A 20,955-nucleotide genomic window follows, 5' to 3' on the forward strand; every position below is an offset into this window, starting at 1 on the left:
TATTAAAAAGGGACGGTATATACCAATTTTCATATAACTGCATGTAATAGACACTAAAGAGCAATATATATATACAGATACTGATCTAAAAATCCAGTACAAAAACTTAAAAAGCTCCCAATTTAGCACTGTTGATGAGGTTAGACTGGGACACCCACTGAAATGGGCTGAAAAAGCAGGATAAGCTGACACCCCCCCCTCCCCAGCATATGAAAAGACCATTTGCACAAACAGGACCAAGCAGGAATCTGTGGACATCCGTATACATCTAAAACTTTGGGGCTTTGTTAGGATTCAGAAAATTTGCAAAATGTTTAAAAATAAACGAAACCACATTTTTACAAAAACACCCCCAGATGGGTTATATAAATGGATCCCCTACAAAACATTTATGCACAGAAACACCTAGGTGTACAATGTCCCTTTAATTTCCTCTTACCCAAGGTAATCTTGAAAATCTGTCCGGTAAGGGAGGCCTGGAGGAAAGGTTTGAAAGCCACTGCTCTAGAAAATGTATGAAATCAAGCTAGATGTGCCTTTCTGTAGAGACCTCCGCCCCCTTGGGGGACTGTGACAGGAAGTAATGTTCACTGCACAAATGAAGTTTTAAATTAACAACAATATATATTGCAATGATTTTTATTAAGTATAACCAGGCCACTGCTTAGAAAACAGAATTTATGTTTACCTGATAAATTACTTTCTCCAACGGTGTGTCCGGTCCACGGCGTCATCCTTACTTGTGGGATATTCTCTTCCCCAACAGGAAATGGCAAAGAGCCCAGCAAAGCTGGTCACATGATCCCTCCTAGGCTCCGCCTTCCCCAGTCATTCGACCGACGTAAAGGAGGAATATTTGCATAGGAGAAATCATATGATACCGTGGTGACTGTAGTTAAAGAAAATAAATCATCAGACCTGATTAAAAAACCAGGGCGGGCCGTGGACCGGACACACCGTTGGAGAAAGTAATTTATAAGGTAAACATAAATTCTGTTTTCTCCAACATAGGTGTGTCCGGTCCACGGCGTCATCCTTACTTGTGGGAACCAATACCAAAGCTTTAGGACACGGATGATGGGAGGGAGCAAATCAGGTCACCTAGATGGAAGGCACCACGGTTTGCAAAACCTTTCTCCCAAAAATAGCCTCAGAAGAAGCAAAAGTATCAAATTTGGTAAAAGTGTGCAGTGAAGACCAAGTCGCTGCCTTACATATCTGATCAACAGAAGCCTCGTTCTTAAAGGCCCATGTGGAAGCCACGGCCCTAGTGGAATGAGCTGTGATTCTTTCAGGAGGCTGCCGTCCGGCAGTCTCATAAGCCAATCTGATGATGCTTTTAAGCCCAAAAGATAGAGAGGTAGAAGTTGCTTTTTGACCTCTCCTTTTACCAGAATAAACAACAAACAAGGAAGATGTTTGTCTGAAATCCTTTGTAGCATCTAAATAGAATTTTAGAGCACGGACAACGTCCAAATTGTGTAACAAACGTTCCTTCTATGAAACTGGATTCGGACACAAAGAAGGTACAACTATCTCCTGGTTAATATTTTTGTTGGAAACAACCTTCGGAAGAAAACCAGGCTCAGTACGTAAAAACCACCTTATCTGCATGGACCAGATAGGGCGGAGAACACTGCAGAGCAGATAACTCAGAAACTCTTCAAGCGGAAGAAATTGCAACCTAAAGCAAAACTTTCCAAGATAATAACTTAATATCTACGGAATGTAAGGGTTCAAACGGAACCCCTTGAAGAACTGAAAGAACTAGATTAAGACTCCAGGGAAGAGTCAAAGGTCTGTAAACAGGCTTGATTCTAACCAGAGCCTGAACAAACGCTTAAACGTCTGGCACAGCTGCCAGCCTTTTGTGAAGTAAAACAGATAAAGCAGAGATCTGTCCCTTCAGAGAACTCGCAGAAAATCCTTTCTCCAAACCTTCTTGTAGAAAGGAAAGAATCTTAGGAATTTTTATCTTGTTCCATGGGAATCCTTTAGATTCACACCAACAGATATATTTTTTCCATATATTATGGTAATTTTTTCTAGTTACAGGCTTTCTAGCCTGAATAAGAGTATCTATTACAGAATCTGAAAACCCACGCTTTGATAAAATCAAGCGTTCAAACTCCAAGCAGTCAGTTGGAGGAAAACCAGATTCGGATGTTCGAATGGACCCTGAATAAGAAGGTCCTGTCTCAAAGGTAGCTTCCATGGTGGAGCCGATGACACATTCACCAGGTCTGCATACCAAGTCCTGCGTGGCCACACAGGAACTATAAAGGTCACCGAAGCCCTCTCCAGATTGATCCTGGCTACCAGCCTGGGAATGAGAGGAAACGGTGGGAATACATAAGCTAGGTTGAAGATCCAAGGTGCTACTATTGTATCCAATAGAGTCGCCTTGGGATCCCTGGATTTGGACCCGTAACAAGGGACCATGAAGTTCTGACGAGAGGCCATCAGAACCATGTCTGGAATGCCCCATAATTGAGTTATTTGGGCAAAGATTTCCAGATGGAGTTCCCACTCCCCCGGATGCTCCTCCATCGCCAGAGAACTCCTTGTTACCCCCTGATGGTTGATATATGTAACAGTCGTCATGATGTCTGATTGAAACCTTATGAATTTGGCCTTTGCTAGTCGAGGCCAAGCCTTGAGAGCATTGAATATCGCTCTCAGTTCCATTATGTTTATCGGGAGAAGAGAGTCTTCCCGAAACCATAGACCCTGAGTTTTCAGGGGTTCCCAGACCGCGCCCCAGCCCACCAGACTGGCGTCGGTCGTGACAATGACCTATTCTGGTCTGCGGAAGCTCATTCCCTGTGACAGGTTGTCCAGGGTCAGCCACCAACGGAGTGAATCTCTGGTTATTTGATCTACTTGTATCGTCGGAGACAAGTCTGTATAATCCCCATTCCACTGTCTGAGCATGCACAGGTGCAATGGTCTTAGATGAATTCGTGCAAAAGGAACTATGTCCATTGCCGCAACCATCAAACCTATTACTTCCATGGACTGCGCTATGGAAGGAAGAAGAACAGAATGAAGTACCTGACAAGAGCTTAGAAGTTTTGATTTTCTGGCCTCTGTCAGAAAAACCTTCATTTCTAAGGAAACTATTATTGTTCCCAAGAAGGGAACTCTTGTTGACGGGGACAGAGAACTTTTTTCTATGTTCACTTTCCACCTGTGAGATCTGAGAAAGGCTAGGACAATGTCCGTATGAGCCCTTGCTTTTGACAGAGACGACACTTGAATCAGGATGTCGTCCAAGTAAGGTACTACTGCAATGCCCCTTGGTCTTAGCACCGCTAGAAGGGACCCTAGTACCCTTGTGAAAATCCTTGGAGCAGTGGCTAATCCGAATGGAAGTGCCACAGGTAATGCTTGTCCAGAAAGGCGAACCTTAGGAACCGAAAATGTTCCTTGTGGATAGGAATACGTAGGTACGCATCCTTTAAGTCCACCGTGGTCATGAATTGACCTTCCTGGATGGTAGGAAGGATCGTTCGAATGGTTTCCATTTTGAATGATGAAACCCTTAGAAACTTGTTTAGAATCTTGAGATCTAAAATAGGTCTGAATGTTCCCTCTTTTTTGGGAATTATGAACAGGTTGGAGTAAAAACCCATCCCTTGTTCTCCTAATGGAACAGGATGAATCACTCCCATGCTTAACAGGTCTTCTACACAGTGTAAGAATGCCTGTTCGAAGATAATTGAGACCCGTGGAACCTTCCCCTTGGGGGTAGTTCCCTGAATTCCAGGAGATAACCTTGAGAAACTATTTCTAGCGCCCAAGGATCCTGAACATCTCTTGCCCCAGCCTGAGCAAAGAGAGAAAGTCTGCCCCCCACCAGATCCTTCCCAGATCGGGGGCCAACACTTCATGCTGTTTTGGTAGCAGTGGCAGGTGACTTGGCCTGCTTACCCTTGTTCCAGCCTTGCATCGGCCTCCAGGCTGGCTTGGTTTGAGAAGTATTACCCTCTTGCTTAGAGGGTGTAGAATTTGAGGCTGGACCGTTTCTGCGAAAAGGACGAAAATTTGGCTTCTTTTTAGCCTTAAAAGACCTATCCAGAGGAAGGGCGTGGCCCTTTCCCCCAGTGATGTCTGAAATAATCTCTTTCAAGTCAGGGCCAAACAGTGTTTTACCCTTGAAAGGGATGTTAAGCAAAAGCGCTCTGCGCGCCACGATAGCAAACCCTGAATTATTCGCCGCTAATCTAGCTAATTGCAAAGCGGCATCTAAAATAAAAAAGAGTTAGCCAATTTAAGAGCTTGAACTCTGTCCAAAACCTCCTCGTACGAAGATTCTTTATTGAGCGACTTTTCTAGTTCTTCGAACCAGAAACACGCAGCTGTAGTGACAGGAACAATGCATGAAATTGGTTGTAGAAGGTAACCTTGCTGAACAAACATCTTTTTAAGCAAACCCTCTAACCTTTAATCCATAGGATCTTGAAAGCACAACTATCTTCTATAGGAATAGAAGTGCGTTTGTTTAGAGTAGAAACCGCCCCCTCGACCTTGGGGACTGTATGCTATAAGTCCTTTCTGGGGTCGACTATAGGAACTAATTTCTTAAATATAGGGGGAGGACAAAAGGTATGCCGGGCCTTTCCCACTCCTTATTTACTATGTCCGCCACCCGCTTGGGTATAGGAAAAACATCGGGGGGCACCGGAACCTCTAGGAACTTGTCCATCTTACCTAATTTCTCTGGAATGACCAAATTGTCACAATCATCCAGAGTAGATAATACCTCCTTAAGTAGTGAGTGGAGATGTTGAAATTTAAATTTAAAAGTTACAATATCAGGTTCTGCTTGTTGAGAAATTTTCCCTGAATCTGAAATTTCTCCCTCAGACAAAACCTCCCTCCTGGCCCCTTCAGATAGGTGTGAGGGTATGTCAGAACAGATATTATCAGCGTCCTCTTGCTCTTCAGTGTTTAAAACAGAGCAATCACGCTTTCTCTGATAAGTAGGCATTTTGGAAAAAATGCATGCAATAGAATTATCCATTACAGCCATTAATTGTTGTATGGTAATAAGTATTGGCGCACTAGATGTACTAGGGGCCTCTTGTGTGGGCAAAACTGGTGTAGACACAGAAGGGGATGATGCAGTACCATGCTTACTCCCCTCATTAGAGGAATCATCTTGGGCAATATCATATCTATGGCATTATTATCCCTACTTTGTTTGGACATTATGACACAAATATATCACATATATTTAAATGGGGAGACACATTGGCTTTCATACATATAGAACATCGTTATCTGATGGTTCAGACATGTTAAACAGGCTTAAACTTGTCAACAAAGCACAAAAAACGTTTTACAATAAAACCGTTACTGTCCCTTTAAATTTCAAACTGAACACACTTTATTACTGAATATGTGAAAAAGTATGAAGGAATTGTTCAAATTTCACCACAGTAACTTAAAGCCTTAAAAGTATTGCACACCAAATTTGAAAGCTTTAACCCTTAAAATAACGGAACCGGAGCCGTTTTTACATTTAACCCCTATACAGTCCCAGGTATCTGCTTTGCTGAGACCCAACCAAGCCCAGAGGGGAATACGATACCAAATGATGCCTTCTATAAGCTTTTTCAGTGGTTCTTAGCTCCTCACACATGCATCTGCATGCCATGCTTTCCAAAAACAACTGCGCATTAGAGGCGCGAAAATGAGGCTCTGTCTATGACTAGAAAAGGCCCCCAGTGAAAAAGGTGTCCAATACAGTGCCTGCCGTTTTTATTAAAACAATCCCCAAGAATTAACAACTATTAAAAGTAATAATCTGCCAAATATACTTAGTAAAGTAATCGTTTTAGCCCAGAAAAATGTCTACCAGTTTTTTAAGCCCTAATGAAGCCCTTTATTCTTTTACTCAAACTAAGAAAATGGCTTACCGGTTCCCATAGGGAAAATGACAGCTTCCAGCATTACCGAGTCTTGTTAGAAATGTGTCATGCCTCAAGCAGCAAAAGTCTGCTCACTGTTTCCCCCAACTGAAGTTAATTCCTCTCAACAGTCCTGTGTGGAAACAGCCATCGATTTTAGTAACGGTTGCTAAAATCATTTTCCTCTTACAAACAGAAATCTTCATCTCTTTCCTGTTTCAGAGTAAATAGTACATACCAGCACTATTTTAAAATAACAAACTCTTGATTGAAGAATGAAAACTACATTTAAACACCAAAAAACTCTAAGCCATCTCCGTGGAGATGTTGCCTGTACAACGGCAAAGAGAATGACTGGGGAAGGCGGAGCCTAGGAGGGATCATGTGACCAGCTTTGCTGGGCTCTTTGCCATTTCCTGTTGGGGAAGAGAATATCCCACAAGTAAGGATGACGCCGTGGACCGGACACACCTATGTTAGAGAAATAAACTACAAAACAATGGAACTTTTGCTAACAAAAATGACAGTTGTGAATTGAATCTACTCCAGTAAAGTCAAGATTGTGGTCTCCAAATAAAGCAAGTGGTACGTGGAGTTTGAACATTGAAAGAAGAAGAAGAAAAAAAAAAAAGAAAAAAAAAAAGAAGACCTTAGAATTATAAATATCTATGAAAAGTGCTAGTACACAATACTGTGTGCAAATGTATATTAGATTTTCCCTCTTTTGCCACAATGCACCAATACAGAAATAGCAGCTGCCCTTATCAGCAAGTAACTAATCTGTCCGTAAGGATGAGCTGAATACAAACATACCCTTCTTGTTCGTTTTTTTAACAAAATTAAAAAGCTATATCAGTGTTTTTCTCATTATATACACACATACACTGTGTGTGTGTGTGTGTGTGTATGTATATACATATATATATATATATATATATATATACATACACACACACACACACACATATAAAAGGGTTGCACCAATACCATATTTTAAAGACCAAGTACCGATTCTTTTTTTTTTTTTTTATAAAATCGCCGATACCAATTACCAATACTTTTTTTTATGTCATGCGACAGTTTCTCAAGTACAATACAGACTACTGCTTTAAGATAACTTGTTTAGAATTATGAAGAACTATAATTCAAAAGACATTGTGAGAACAAGCAAATAAAACTTATTTCATAAAGTTGTAAAAACCTCGAATAAATTTCACAGAACATGTTTATAAATAAAAACATTACAATAAAATATATTAACAACAATACATAAATGTAAAATCACAACCAACCAAAAGTGCAATACATTTAAAAATGTAATAGTGCACTGTTTAATCATGGGGAACACCACTATGGAATTAGATTACATTGACTGGTAAACTTTACCAATGCTCTCATTACATGTCCAACTCCATTAAAGTCTATGCAGTTGGAAATGTGAAGAGTATTGGTAAAGCTCACCAATCGAATATAATCTAAATCTAGTCCTATAATTGTAGGATGAGTGTTCATAGGAATTAACTTAATATGTCCTATGAACACTCTTCCTGCAATTATATAAGCTAAGGATGTTCCTCAGAGTACAGTATGTTTTGAGCATAATTGTACAAGATGAGAACTAGCAGTATAACAGGCACTCTAGCAATTAGAATACATTTTTCAAAAGTTATTGGCAAGTTCTTCTTAAGGAACAGAAGCATCTCTGCGTGTTCATCTATCGGTCTGTTTTACCAGTAAGGACGTTTGACGCTAAGCTGAACAGTCTTTCACTTCCACACTACTGCATGGGGCAGAAAGATATTTTTGGGCCATTAAATCTCGGTTTATTAACTGCCCAGTACTTTAGGAGTTTGTATTATTGTACATTTGAGAGCAGTGCTCCAAAAGCTGCTACTATACAACTGGAAGCCTACCTGGGAAAGATCATTCAGACAAATAGCAGCAATTTTTATTGGCACAACAGAAGAACATTTTTTAGTTAAAGGGACAGTATACACCAATTTTTATATATATATATATATATATATATATATATATATATATATATATATATATATACACATACATATATACATATATATATATATATATACACACACATATATATATATATATATAATATACACACACACACACACATACACACACACACTAATTATTGTTTGCTTAAATAGAGCTCATTTATACGAATGACAGGAATTCTTTAAGTTTATTGGGCATTTAAATAAAATTCCTGATTTACAACTATTACAACATAGTGGAAATACGGGAACAATTCAAAATGAAATACTGTAAATTACAGCAGTCTTCAGATGTCAACCCATTATGAAGGGGAAGGATTCAAAGTAACAACATGTAAACAAGGGGAAAAAAGCATAATATCCATTTAGTACCAATCCATTATTAAACACGGATACGTCATTTGAGAATTTTCATGCTGTAAAAGTTTCAGTAGCAATGCTTGGGTCTAGGAAGTAAACACAAGACAAATGTTGTACCATAAGGAACACAAGATTCTCATGGTAAACTATTCAAATGATGCATTAAGTTTATAGATATTTTTTTATACACAAGTGGACAATTTGTTTTCATTCACGGCTCCTCCTCTCACATTAAAAAGACAGTCTACACCAGAATTTTTATTTCTTTTAAAAAAAACATATAATCCCGTTATTACCCATTTCCCAGTTTTGCATAACCAACAGAGTTATATTAATACACTTTTTTACCTATGTGATTACCTTGTATCTAAGCCTCTGCAGACTGCCCCCTTATTTCATTTCTTTTGACAGACTTGCATTTTAGCCAATCAGTGCTGACTCATAGGTAAATCCAGGGGCGTGGGCACAATAGTATCTATATGACACACATGAACTAATGCCCTCTAGCTGTAAAAACTGTCAAAATCCCCTGAGATAAAAGGCAGCCTTCAAAGGCTTAGATATTAGCATATAAGTCTACCTAGGTTTAGCTTTCAACAATGAATACCAAGAGAACAGCCGAAATCACAACTAAAACCTGCCTTGGTCCTTAGATATGCATCCTGTTGTGCAAGAGGATGGTGCAGTCTCGTATAAGGTTTAGAATATCCTTATCACACAGTAAGCGGTCTCTCCTGCAGCACTATCTTGCCAAAGTCCTAAACACACCCCAATGCCTAATCAGCAGAGTGCAGGAGCTGACATCTTGCCCTCAAATTATACTTCTGAAACACCACTGTCCACTTTCAACTTTACATCTTCTTACATTCATACAGCCAGGGCATCAAAGTCACTTGTCCAAGTGCCATAGTATGCTCTAACTGTGACCTGCACCACTGTATTTTACTAACAGGCATAGTCTGTATTTGGCAGATGAGCTGAATGATTGCAGAGGGGCAATACTTATGTTCATACTCAGCTGCCCCTCTTTGAAAATCCCTGCACTGGCTTCTAGTTTCCTCTAGTATAGGTTTCATATTTTCCTGTTTGTTATACACAACGTTATGCCCTGTTTTAAAGGGACAGCCTACTCCAAAAAGATAGATAACACCTTTACTAACCATTCCACAACCAACATTGTTTACTTGGGTTAACTTGTCTGAAGCAACTAGGTGTGGTGTATGGTGCAATAGCCAATGTTGCAGAGAGGGGGAAAAGTGTCATAGGCTATATAAGTGAATTCAGGCAGGAAGTAGCGTCACAAACCAGTTTTTTGGTCTTCCCTCCCTACCCAGATTTATAGTTTTGTTTTTTTGTTTTTGTTTTTTTTTCTTGCAGCAGTTCTTGAAGAATCCAGTTAGCGGCTCATCCTGTATGGTTGGCAATAGTTTCACTCTGGCTGGGGGATGAATATTCATTTGGACCCACGTAAGGCCAGAGTGCCCTAATGCAGCTTTTAGGGGCCCCTTCAGGTCTAACAGTCTTTTGGCTGGGGTACCCTTGACTTACTGATTTGGGGGCACAATACACTAGTCGCTGGGGGCTCGCTGCTAGATCCCTCCTAATAGCGTCCCCATTCCTTTATGGCTTTCACACCCCTTACTTTTGGGTTGTAGGACAGGGGAAATCTTGCCAGCCAATGTTAATGTTATTTATAAGTGAATAAAAAGTCAAATTTATTGTTTGTTAAATAAATGCAACCAGTCCCCAGTTGTGGAGGGGGATTTTTCTCTCAAAAACTGGTGCCTGTGTCGTTATTGGGGAGAAAGTTAGCATTTTTCTATGTTAAGTTTGGTAGCACCTAGCAGGAAGGGTAAAGAAAGTTTAACCCTTAAGTCCTTGCTTTTCAACAAAAGAAACCAAGGAGGAAGTGCTTGTCCTCTTCTATGCAAATCACATGGGCCACTTCTGACCAAAATAAAAGTGTATATTCACTAAAATTTCTATTGGCTCACTGCCTCACTTGAAATTAAAAGACTGGACACCACTGGCCTAAAGTGCTAGAAACAGAATAAATCTAGAAACAACTAATTTGTAGTTTTTTTTTTTTTAAGTTTATAAAGTTTTTATTTTCCAGATTTATAGATACATCCAAAACAAAATGACATTAATATATGTAGTTCTAATTATAATACATTATGTCTTAAGAAGACGATAGGATAATATGAAATAAAATCTCTCTTTCAACTTGTAAACAACCTATGGTATTAATCATATTTTATCGAGATGGGATTTGACCCAACTAAAAAGAACCGCTCCCAACTCCTAAAGATATTAAATAATGAAAAAAAAAAAAAATGTAAAAAATGTATATTATATTATATTATATATATATATATATATATATATATATATATATATATATATATATATATATATATATATATATATATATATATATATATATATATATAAAATAATATAAAAAAAATAAAATAAAAAACACGTTCTCCCGTGTCCCGGCTACCTAGCTCTCAAAGTCTCCACCCATCGCTCATTCTGCTGGGAGTATTCCCTCCCTAGCCCAACGCATAAATAAATTAGACTTCCTAAGGGCAAAACTAAATTGTATCTCCAATGGGTATGATCTGATCACTTCTTCCCATTTGTACAAATCTTTTTTTTTTTTTTAATCAGAGATATTGAATAAAAAGGACTGTTCTAGAATCGACAGTTTATCCATCAGGTTTTTAAATAGAACAAAAACAATGCGTATTCTTAGCCTACCACCAGGCCAGAATAAGATTTCAACCTGCCAAAATAGAGAGAGATTAATCATTTAAGTTTCAATATTTGTCCGAGCTACACAGAAAAATCACATCCTCACTATTTAATTTAATCTCTTGATTTAAAGCTCTGCTTAACCAAAAACTTATTTTAGCCCAAAACTGAATATTTTTTGGACAAAGCCAAAAGCAGTGCATTAAATCTGCTTGTATATTATTGCATCTCGTACATTTAGCTATGGAATTTGGAGACCATCTACTGGATTGTATAGGGGTCACATACGTCCTATTTAAAAGTCTGCAATGAAATTCTCTCTAAGAAATCATATAGGCTGCCTTTCTTGCCAATCCAAAGCTTGCCCCAATCTCTTCTATAGTAATCAAAGAGACATCTCTCTTCCATCTTGGTAATCTATTTAAATATTTTTGAGCCAGACCATTGATTAAAGGGACAGTCAAGTATAAATTAAACTTTCATTATTCAGATAGGACTTTTAATTTTAATTGACTTTCCAATTTACTTTTATCATCAAATTTGCTTTTTTCTCTTGGTATTCTTAGTTTAAACTAAACATAGGAAGGCTCATATGCTAATTTCTAAGCCTTTGAGGGCTGCCTCTTATCACATGCTTTTAAATCTCTTTTCAACACAAAGAGACAGAAAGTACACGTGGGCTATATAGATAACACTGTGTTCAGGCACAGAAAGTTATTTAAGATCTAGCACAATACAATGCTAAATTTAAGACAATAGATAATAAACAGTCACAGTCATGTGATCAGGGGGCTGGAAGAAGGTTCCTAGATACAAGGTAATCACAAAGGTAAAAAGTACATTAATATAACTGTGTTGGTTATGCAAAACTGGGGAATGAGTAATAAAGGGATTATCTATCTTTTAAAACAATAACAATTCTATGGTTGACTGTCCCTTTAAGATATTATATATGAAAGAAATATAGTAGAAACAACTAAAGTTAAAATGTGGTAACACTGATTACATTTGTATTTACTTCAATTAGAGATTCTATTGATACTGGTTGTTTCTATATGAAACATTACAGAGCCTTGCTGTCTGCTGGTTTACATAGAGCATTGATACATTTAAAAGGACCATTAAATACATTAGAATTGGATAATAAACAACTGTATAATAATAAAAAAAAAAAAAAAAACACAATAGCACTTACTCAGAATTTTAATAAGCCGTTTTTATTTTTCTGGCAAATTTCAAAATGTACTTCAATTTGCCAGTCAGCCAATCACAGACTCATACATATACACTGAACTTGTGCACATACTCCGTAAGGGCTGTTGCATCATAAAGTGTGCATATAAAGAGACAATTTGATAATGGAAACAAAAATTGGAAAGTCTCTTTAAAACTGCATGCTGGATTTTAATCATGAAAGTTTAATTTTGACTTTAGTGCCCCTTTAATAAGAAAATGAGCTGTACTTAAAGCTCCTTACTGTTAATTTCAAAGGACTGCTACAACCCAACCATATTTGAATCCATATGGATCAGTATATAGACCTCAGTATATATTAGTACAACTCTAATTATAAACAATGGCATATCCCTTAACCCTTTCCTGCCGTGACGACATTCGGCTGTATTGAAGCCATAGCGGCTTGGTAAATGGGATCACAGGATGGAGGGCATGCCTAGCATCATAGGTACTCCCCCCTGACCCAATCCCATCATTGAAATCACGCGATCGCATTATTTCAATTTGTTTATATCTGAACTTTTTTTCCTTTGTAGACAAATTAGTTCTGGCGGGAAAGGGTTAAAGAACCAATAAATATAATCAACAAATACATGATAAAAAAACAACAATGCAATAGCACTAAGGGGTCCATTTATTAAGCAGCGGATGCTACTTCGGATCCCCATCCTTTCAGGTCCGCTTGAAACGGAAGTCAAGACGCAGCGGTTGCAAGACCTCTGCTCCATAACTTCCCCACCACCTTTTAGGTGGCGGACTGAAATCATCCTTGGCTGCCAGTGAGCAGGGGGCGGCATTGCACAAAAATTTCACCAGAAATGCTTGTGCAAAAGGTAAATGCCAACAGCGTATGTTGTCGGCATTTAGCGAGGTTGAGCGGACATGATTCGCTATAGCGAATCAGGTCCGCTGGCCTCTTAATAAATCTACCCCTTAGTCTTAACTTTTATAGTAGTGGGACCAGTTGCAGCATGCTACTCTGGCATATAACAATAAGTAATCAAAACGATGTATAGGGCCTTGACTGTACCTTTAAGTCTGAAAAAGAAAGAGTTCTCTATTTCTTAGAGCTGAAAGAGCACATGCTAGGCTTTATAAGCCTACCCCTGGCTACATGTCTGTCCCTAAATAGCTTTGGTTAAAGGAATATGAAAACACAAAAATTGTCTTTTGTGATTAAGACAGAGCATACCATTTAAAAAAAAAAAAATAATAATAATAATAATAAAAATAAATAAAAAGGTTTCAAGTTTACTTCTATTATAAAATTTGCTTTGTTCCCGTGATATTCTGTGTTGAGATACCTAGGTAGGCATCTAAAGTACTATAATGCCGGAAATAATGCTGCCACTTAGTGCTCCAGAAATGGGAAGACTCTCAAGTATAATTCCTTTCTCATATCCCTTTAAAGGGCCAGTGCACAAAGATTTTCATATAACTGCATGTAATAGACACTACGATAGCAAATAAAACACATATACTGGTCTAAAATCCACTATAAACCTTTTAAAAACTTACTCCCAGCTTAGCTCTGTTGATGAGGTTAGGCTGGGACAGCCAGTGAAAGGGTCTAGGAAAGCAGGAAGAGCAGAGAGATTACACAAACAGAAGCAAGCAAAAAACTGTAGACTTCAGTCTACATCTGATACTTTGGGGCTTGGCTAGGAGTCTGAGAATCAGCACAATGTTATTAAAAAGTAAGCAAAACATTGTTACAAAAACACTCCCAGACTGACTATAAAAATGGATCATCTACAAAACATTTATGGAAAAAAAAATATATATAGTGTACAACATCCCTTTAAGGAAATGCAAAACAATGATACCTTCGGTAACATAATGCCAGTGGCCCCCCAAGGCAGAACATACAGTGATCTGAGATGTCATGGCAGAAAATGCAGCATGTCTGCAGAAAGAACAGGACACATGCAGGAACGGTTAGTGCTTGAACTTTGTAGTGCTGCTCCACATTAGACAGTTCTCTTCAAACAGAGCTGTGCTCTGGTTGCAGTGTGTAAGTTTTCCTTAACACAATGCATCTAGAGCAAAGTGCTCAAAGGAGCAGTATATTGCTTGTTGACTGGCTCTCAGATTTTTTTCAAACCCACCCCCTAGCCTTTCCCAGTCTGCAAAGCGGTTTATTCTGAATGCAAGACGTTAGCATGAGCATTGCATCTTTTGTATTATTACATTTCTATGTTAGACAAAGAGAAAAAGGAAACAGATTTATTCAAGAGACATTTTAAAAATTATTTTTTTTTTGTATGCAGCTAATTTGCAATGCAATTATATTATAAAGCATTAAAAATTGCTTTATTCTGCAGTTAACCAACACATTGCAGTTGAACTGGTGCCGTGGTGTAATTTTAAATCTAATTTAAAATGTTATTTTATTTAAAAATGGCCTGCAGAAAAAATTTCACTAAAAAAATCTCATTGCAGAAAGTGAAGAAAAGTTGCGCCTCTGAGCCAGTGGATAGCTATGTCTACTTCTTTAACAAGTCTGTATTGGCTGCTCTAAAAACTTAAAATTATTCTTACCTGATAATTTTATTTCCATCGTGGGGAGGAGAGTCCACGGCTCCATTCGTTACTTGAGGGAATTAAGAACCTGGCCACCAGGAGGAGGCAAAGACACCCCAGCTAAAGGCTTAAATACCTCCCTCACTTCCCTCATCCCCCAGTCATTCTGCCGAGGGAACAAGGAACAGTAGGAGAAATATCAGGGTATATATAAATGGTGCCAGAAGAACAAACTACATTTAGGTCCGCCCATCAGAGCAACGGGCGGGAGTCGTGGTCTCTCCTCCCCACGATGGAAATGAAATAATCAGGTAAGCATAATTTATGTTTTCCATCTAAAGGGGAGGAGAGTCCACGGCTTCATTCATTACTTGTGGGAACAAATACCCAAGCTCTAGAGGGCACTGAATGAAAAAAAATGCGGACCCTAATCTGAGGTCACCACAGCCTGCAACACCTTTCTCCCAAAAACTGCTTCCATGTGACGAAAGGCAAAGAATGACTGGGGGATGAGGGAAGTGGGGGAGGTATTTAAGCCTTTGGCTAGGGTGTTTTTGCCTCCTCCTGGTGGCCAGGTTCTTAATTCCCACAAGTAATGAATGAAGCCGTGGACTCTCCTCCCCTTTAGATGGAAAACATTTTGAAACTTGTTTGGTTAAATTATCACGTTCCACATATATTTATTTCAAGACTGCAGAAAAAGCTTGCAAACCCCTTGCAATCACAATCTCTTTAATTAACCCATCCTTACATCAATTCTCTACTGCACTTATCAATCTCCAATGTGAACAGGATTTCCGCTTCTAAGAAAGTTATTGTCCTTGCTTTTACAAACTATTGCTTTAGATTTGGTAGACATTTTTTTCCTCTTATTTCAATCTGGAACATCCCATTGTATACTGGAGGTTGCACCTGTGGCTTTTAAACTCTTACGAGCCAATCGGAACAGATCGGAAGAAAATGCACAAAGGTGCCTTAGTTTCTTCTGACTATAGGTGCCAGAGATGATATCTAGCCCCAACATAAAATCATTTTACATAAAGAAAATTTATGAAACGTATTAGGTCATGTTTATATATATTACAAGATCATTTATCTTCTACCACTGAATGCTGCTTATTGTGCAATGTCAGCAGCTTGCTGGGCAGGGAAAACCCTAACAGCGACCATATGATTAGGGTGCCTGACACTACAGTAATAAATGATTTAATTGCCTTGGAGCAAAGAAGATCATTCTTAAGTAGATGAGTTCAACAAACTGCTCATACCAATACATTTAATAGAAGGACATGACAAAGCTGTAGCCTGATCTAAAGATATGCACGTTCCAGAGTTACAGTGGGACATACACAGGGTTGCCAGGTCATATAAGGTCAAATTTGGACAGATTGGCACAGTTTGGAAAGAGTGAAACAGAAGAGGGAGGGTGAACCAACTGAACGAACAAAAAGTAGGCAGATGGAGAGAGTGACCACAGATAAGCTTAAAATATTACCAGTCTTTTACTTTGAATTCAAATGAGAAAGAGAGAAAGAGAGAAAGAGAGAAAGAGAGAAAGAGAGAAAGAGAGAAAGAGAGAAAGAGAGAAAGAGAGAAAGAGAGAAAGAGAGAAAGAGAGAAAGAGAGAAAGAGAGAAAGAGAGAAAGTTATATATTTTTTAATTTTATTTCTATACCACACACTATATACATATTCATTATGCATAGATTTTTCAAAATATACCAATTCAAAGCTGTACGAACCCTTCCCCGTCCCCCCTTTCTATCTCCCCCTATTGTGAGACTGGGAAATCACAACAAACAAGAGAACTATCATCCACCAAACAACCAATAAGGAAATTAGCTTTTGACCATCTTTTGAATAGACTAGCAACTTCTAGTGATAGAATGTATAATCTAAATATTGTTTATAAATATATTATACAATCTAAACTTAAATGTAGCTCAAAATTGTACAACTCACATTTTCCTTTTGTTTCTAAAGAGGAAACAACATTTTTCAAGTTTGGTCAACTCAATAGAATAGACAAGACTATTGTCCTCGACAAAAAAGAAAGAAAAGAATCGCACAAATATTATAGTATCTGTACCATTCCTAGTGTTATCGCCAATAATACAGATACTGCACTGTTATTGAAGATCTGGATCATTGTACAACTGACAGTATTTACAACTCTAAAGAGGGTGGATAAACTATAAGCTTACTAACCTATCTTGTACAATATAACCATAACAGTGATTTTACCTCCTGGCTGTCGCTATCACAATGTCAGCATCAGATAATACCACTGCTCACACAAACATCACTGAAAAGCACAGCTTGCTTATCGCTCAGCATCATTTAACAAAACGCTTGCTTGAAAGCTGAGCATGTAGTGGGAGACGTGGTTAACGCAAGAATCACGGTGCCTTCAGCTACTAAGCAGCAGAGATACACAAAATCCTGACTGTGAAGAACCAAATAGGAGGTTCTAACCTCATAAATCACAGGTGATGGAAACGTTTGGGGTTTGTAAAAAGGCAGAGAAAGATGAGTGCAGCTTGCAGGGCTCTGAACAGCAAAATACACAGCCCTGCCAATCGCAGCAGAAGAACGCACTGCTTAACCTGACAGGTAGCAAGGCAACAATCCACGTGATACAGTGTGAAGCAGGCTTGGTCTGACACGAATAGCACTGGAAAAAAATAAGTGCATGATAAGATAATTACTATGTTACAGACACTATGGAAGCAATGTTTGTAACTATGTATAACATTGCTATAAACATTGTTGCAAAGACTCCTGAGCTCACCTAGGATTACTCTAAACAAAGGATACCAAGAGAACTAAGCAAAATTAATAACTGAAGAAGATTGGAAAGCGGTTTAAAATTGCATGGTTAAAAGGGACAGTCTAGTAAAAATTAAACTTTCGTGACTCAGAGAGGGCATGTAGTTTTAAATAACTTTCCAGTTTACTTTTATCGTCAAACTTGCTTTGTTCTTTTGGTATTCTTTGTTGAAAGCTAAACCTAGGTAGGCTCATATAATTTCTAATACCTTGAAGGCCGCCTCTTATCCAAGAGCATTTTGACATTTTTTTCACAGACAGTGATAGTCCATGTGTGCTTTATAAATAACATCCTCAATCCTAGGAGTCAACACTGATTGGCTAAAATGCAAGTATGTCAAAAAAACAGATAAGGGGGCAGTCTGCAGAGGCTTAGATACAAGGTAATCACAGAGGTAAAAAGTGTATTAATATAACCGTGTTGGTTATGAAACTGCGGAATGGGTAATAAAAGGGATTATCTATCTTTCTAAACAGTACAAGTTGCATTATATGGAAGCAGTTTTACAAAAATGTATCCATTTGCAAGAGCACTAAATGGTAACACTATTTCTGGTCATTTAGTGCTCCAGATGCCTACCTGGGTATCTTTTCAACACAGAATATCACAGAAACGAAGCAACTTAAAAGGGACAGTCTACACCAGAATTGTTATTGTTTAAAAAGATACCTAATCTCTTTATTACCCTTTCCCCAGTTTTTCATAACCAACACAGTTATATTAATGTTTTACCTCTGTGATTACCTTGTATCTAAGCCTCTGCAGACTGCCCCTTATCTCAGTGCTTTTGACAGACATGCAATTTAGCCAATCAGTGCAGACTCCTAAATAACTCCACGGGAGTCAGCACAATATATATATATATATATATATATATATATATATATATATATAAATAAAACACACAAACTAGTACTGTCTAACTGTGAAAAACTTTTAAAATGCTCTGAGCTAAGAGGCGATTTTCAACAGTTTAGAAATCAGTTTGAGCCTACCCAGTTTTAGCTTTCAAAAATACCACCAAGAGAACTAAACAAAAATTTGATGATAAAAGTAAATTTGAAAGTTGTTTAAAATGACATGCCCTATCTGAGTCATGAAAGTTTACTACTTTAAAGGGACTAGACTGTCCCTTTAAAAAACTTTTTAAAAATAGTATGCTCTGTCTGAATAACAAAATTTTTGTTTTGTTCTTTTATATCCCTATAAGAAAATATGTCACCTAGCAGTAAAAGAAAAGTAAATACATCTGTATTTAAAAAGATTACTGTTTATTTTTAAACAGCATAAAGTTGAAAAGGAGCAGAGTGTATGTATGTATGTATGTATGTATGTATGTATGTATGTATGTATATATATACACACACACACGTCAGCAAACAATTTGTAGAAATAAAAATATGCATGTTTAACCCTTTCATGACTGGGTTCATTTGTCTACATCGGGAAAACGATGTATACAAATTGAAATCACGCGATCGTGTATGCGAACGTGAGATTTCAATGATGGGATTGGGTCAGGGGGGTGACCCTGTGACGCTAGGCACACCCTCCAGACCACAATCCCATTCACAAAGCGCTGTTGGCTTCAGGACAGCCAAATGGCTAGGACGTTCCATGCCGTTGTAACACGCTAAACCCCAGCGCAGTTAGGATGGCATGGAACGTCCTAACGTCTGCAAGAGATTAAGAGCATTTAAAATCTGTAATTTATTACCAAATTTGCAATGTTATGCTGCCCAGGGACATACCCTTTACAAGTTTTGATTATGTTTATCGTATCACCCTTGCTGTGGCCAGTTAGTGACAGATATAAATTAGCTCCTACACAAACCAAGCGATCACTGCAAAGATTTCCGCAGTAACAAGACAAGATGGTTTCCAACCTCTCTGTGGGCATTGGAAAACCCCAAATTTTGAGGAGTTTAATTACAGAAAAAGCGGGCAATATAAATCATAAAATTACACTGCAGGTGTATTACACATAATTACAATTAGATGGGAAAAATAAAAAATGTACTAGTGTGTGCTAGACTATTTTATATGTGAACAATTGCTTTACAAATTGGCAGATCCGAGAAGCTGATTACAAATGTATTAAAGAATAATAATAATATTATTAATACAGTAACCCCTATTTCTGAATATTTCTATACACATGCGTTCCTTAAAAGAATTTACATTGACATATTATATTATTTATATCTGTATAAACAAATGTAGTCTAATTTATAATACAAAGTAAGAGTAATTATTTAATAAACCTGTTTTGCAATATATAATGGAGAAAAAAAAAAAAAAAAAAAAGAGGACTTAATGATTCCAAAATAGAACCCCCCCCACACACACAAATTACAGATCTGTTTTAACAAATAGAATGTTATTTAGCCTTTTTTTGTGAAAACAACTAGTTCTGCGTATGAATGAACCTTAAGTTCTCATTTGTTTTACCATGCAGAGATTATAAAGGATGTAGGAAAGCAACAGAAAAGGGGGATGGGTCTGAAATGCAGAGGGGGTGGGGGCCACTATCATCATTTCCTCTGAGCTGCCTCGTTAACTCTTTCCTGTCAGAGACGTGCAAGACATCCAGCTGTTTCAAATACACCTACATTATCAAGGCAACTTTACTTCCCTTCCCACAGACGCCAATATCAGCATCAGGTCACTGCTGATACAGTAAAAATGCAACAAAGCAAAGTGATTGTAAAATTATGAGATCTGGTTATATATTTTTTAAAATAAAGTATAAATTATTTTTGCTGTTCATCCGGTTTCAAAACTATAAAATGCCCAACGTGACCCTGAATATGCAGCATAGAGTTTATAATCTCATGTTTGTAATTATTAGCAATTGCCACTTATAAATAGTAATAATTCCTGGCATCCAGTAAACACAATTTATTGAAAGAAAAATAAATTTCATATAAAAATATCACTACTTTTCACAATACAATAAAACTAAACTAAACACAACTTTTCATCCATCAAAACAAAAATTAATAATATATATAAAAAAAAAACCTATTAGGAAGTTTAAATCAATATCTAAAACCATACAATTTGTATGTTTAAAAAATAAATCAAATTCACAAACATATGGACTTGATCCTGCCTACTTAAACCTCTATAGTGACATTTTATATTTAAAAATATATATATATAAAAAATAAAAAACACATAAAATAAATAAATATTAAACAGTGGGGATACTATACAAAATATGATAGACACACAGTCATGACAGTGTATATATACAGTGAGGTATGGCTAAGTCACCAGCACAGAATCTTATACAAAAGTTTACATA

The 20,955-nt window shown here is 37.5% G+C and overlaps 1 protein-coding gene across 5 annotated transcripts in view; it reads right to left on the reverse strand.

Moving 5' to 3' along the window:
* The window catches only part of LDB1 (LIM domain binding 1), a 490,040-nt gene that overhangs the window by 98,506 nt on the left and 370,579 nt on the right, over window positions 1-20,955 (reverse strand). The gene's annotated exons all lie outside the window — the stretch shown is intronic.

Source organism: Bombina bombina, chromosome 9, assembly GCF_027579735.1.
Source record: "Bombina bombina isolate aBomBom1 chromosome 9, aBomBom1.pri, whole genome shotgun sequence".
Lineage (NCBI taxonomy): Eukaryota > Metazoa > Chordata > Amphibia > Anura > Bombinatoridae > Bombina > Bombina bombina.